Source organism: Schistocerca nitens, chromosome 2 (assembly GCF_023898315.1).
Source record: "Schistocerca nitens isolate TAMUIC-IGC-003100 chromosome 2, iqSchNite1.1, whole genome shotgun sequence".
Taxonomy (NCBI): domain Eukaryota; kingdom Metazoa; phylum Arthropoda; class Insecta; order Orthoptera; family Acrididae; genus Schistocerca; species Schistocerca nitens.
Window position 1 is genome coordinate 230,695,663 of NC_064615.1, and position 2,973 is coordinate 230,698,635.

The window sequence follows — 2,973 nt, forward strand, 5'->3', positions numbered from 1 at the left end:
CGCACCGATTCCATATTCTGCTTACAGTCATTGGATCTCGACCAACGCGAGCAGCAATGTCGCGATACGATAAACCGCAATCGCGATAGGCTACAATCCGACCTTTATCGAAGTCGGAAACGTGATGGTACGCATTTCTCCTCCTTACACGAGGCATCACAACAAAGTTTCAGCAGGCAACGCCGGTAAACTGCTGTTTGTGTATGAGAAATCGGTTAGAAACTTTCATCATGTCAGCACGTTGTAGGTGTCGCCATCGGCGCCAACCTTGTGCGAATGCTCTGAAAAGCTGATCATTTGCATATCACAGCATCTTCTTCCAGTCGGTTAAATTTCGCGTCTGTAGCACGCCATCTTCTTGGAGTAGCAATTTTAATGGCCAGTAGTGTAGTTACTGGTTAGAATCCTAATAACTATTTTATGCACTTGTATTGTTTCCTTTGTATTATTCTTTAGTGTGTGCTACATTGTAAGTATTGTACAAGTGTCGGTGTGGGAAATTTTCAAAATACGATACCTCTTAAACGACTCGCCCCAGAGTCCTGCAATTAACACCTCTATAATTTTCCCTACTTTCAGTCTGTTAGTGTCAGAAGACATTGTTCCATTTAAAATAGTGCATGTCTGCAAAAAAATACACCTCTGAGTATTACTACAATCAGCCCGACTACCAATCCATTCTGTGAAAACCACACATCAGTAGAACTTTGCATTTCCAAGACATCTGAGGTGCAAATTTTAGGTGATTCAGCCTGTGTACAGGATGAACAGCCTGTAGGGACGGGTTACTGATTGGAAATGAAGGAAAAAAGGTCCCATGAACATGAATCCCGAAATGCATCGTTGCCACGGTAGTCGGCGCAAACGAATGACAGTTCATCTGACCACGTGCCGCGTGTTTCTTGTGTGTTGCAGGCTGTGTGGTTGACGAAGCGCACTATAAGCAGTAGTAAGGTCTGGTATTCAGGTCGGGCACAACCCAAGATGGTGCTTGTGAACGGCCAAGCAGATGGAAACGGTCGAGAGGCAGCACGGTTATACAAAAACATGTACTCTCACAGACGCGAGCGACATGTCACAATATTACAAGCCCTTTTTGGGCGTCTGTGTGATCACGAGCCCTTTCAAACATACGAACGTGCATGGAGGCGGCGGACTCTGCGTACACCATATTTGGAGGCCTGGGTTCTACAAGGTACTGAGACGAACCCTAGTGCAAGCTCCAGGCAAGTGGCCCGCCAACATGGTGTAAGCCAAATTACGATTATGTGTATCCTGCATGAGAACCGGTACTGTCCCCATCACCTGCAACACATGGCTTGTCAGGGGAACTGCCATTCGTCAGCGCCATCTACCATCGTAAAGATGTATTTCCAGACACATGTTCTTAGGAATGTTTATACCTCTATTTCCACTCAGAAATCGGTCCCATCAGTTTGTCGGTTTTATTAATATTCACCCTGTATCGAACTGGCAACGGCCTTGCTGCAGTGGGTACACCGGTTCCCGTCAGATCACCGAAGTAAAGCGCTCTCGGGCGTGGGCGGCACTTGGATGGATGACCATCCGAGCGGCCATGCGCTGTTGCCATTTTCCGGAGTGCACTCAGCCTCGTGATGCCACTTACGGAGCTACTCGACCGAATAGAAGCGGTCCGGTCAAAGAAAACGATCATAACGACCGGGAGAGCGGTGTGCTGACCACACGCCTCTCCTATCTGCATACTCACTGAGAATGACACGGCGGTCGGATGGTCCCGATGGGCCACTTATGGCCTGAAGACGGAGTGCCTTGCCTTGCCTTGCCTTGAATACGACTTAAAACGCTAAAATCAGACTCTAAATAAATTAAAAACTATATTTGTAAAAGTATTTCATTCTGTTTATTAGCTTTCAGTTTGCTTAGCAGTTCTGTGTTGACAGAAGAATTGTAGAGCTTGTGGTTTTCAGTTATGTAACAAAAAACACCTACAAAAAGGCTGTGAATGCTACATATTTCAAGAAAATTAAAACTTTTTCTCCTAAAACAGAGCACAATTTGATACTTAGAAATATCAAAGGACAGCTTAAAATAGTAGTTTTTGAAGTTTTTTCCGCGTAACTTTTGATGGTAGGGCACCTGGACCTTCTTTGTCTTTCAGGCGGCCGCCCCTCTAAACAAAATTTCATTAATTCTCCACCGGTCCTGATAGGTTTGATCAGATGCTGCAAAATCCATCAGAACGACCATATGTGGATTAGAATGCTAGAACTCACCAGTCCCCACATGTAATTCTGTATTTTATTGTTTGAGATTGGACACAATATTTGACTTCACAGTCAAAGGCATGATGGCAAATATGAAACTGTACAGTAATGGAAACAAAGTAAAGGCGTCTTACTTCATCCAGCATTTGCAGAAGTTTGTTACAATAGATCACACGTTTCTAAACTCTATCCGTAACGGCTGGAAAGTTGTTTGCCGCGCTGTTGCATCACTGGAGGCCTCTTCGAGGCATGTTGGCAATGCTGTACAAAAGGTATAGCTTTCCGTCTTGGTTAAAAAGAAAGGTCAGTGTTATAATTGTTCCGCACGAAGATCATGGACAATGCAGCGGGGACGGCTGTTAGAATAAAAGCGACGCGCCGCCTAGGCTTGGGCGCACTAGAAGAACCGTGACTTGTGATCCACATCAATTACTTGCGTCGAAATTGTGTACTTGGAAGGACATTGATTATTTGCATGTCGCCAATTGCTTACGACACCACCTTCTACATTCGCAAGTTAAGTATTGTCAATTGAATTAATATAAGAAATTCCATTAACATGATTTGATTGTATGTTGTCTAGCTCTCCGAGAAAGCAGTTTCTTGGGCACCCTATATTATAAGAGTGGGCAGGATTACACAACAATTGCTGGGGTGGGCGGAGGAAAGGAATGAGTTTAGTAAGGACTATTCTGATGACGTGAACTGTTTTGTTTTGTATATGTAC

General features: G+C 44.4%; 1 pseudogene; it reads left to right on the forward strand.

Annotated features, from left to right (window-relative positions):
- Positions 1 to 1,472: 1,472 nt before the first annotated feature.
- On the forward strand, positions 1,473 to 1,590 carry LOC126237777 (5S ribosomal RNA; annotated as a pseudogene).
- The last annotated feature ends 1,383 nt before the right edge of the window (positions 1,591 to 2,973 follow it).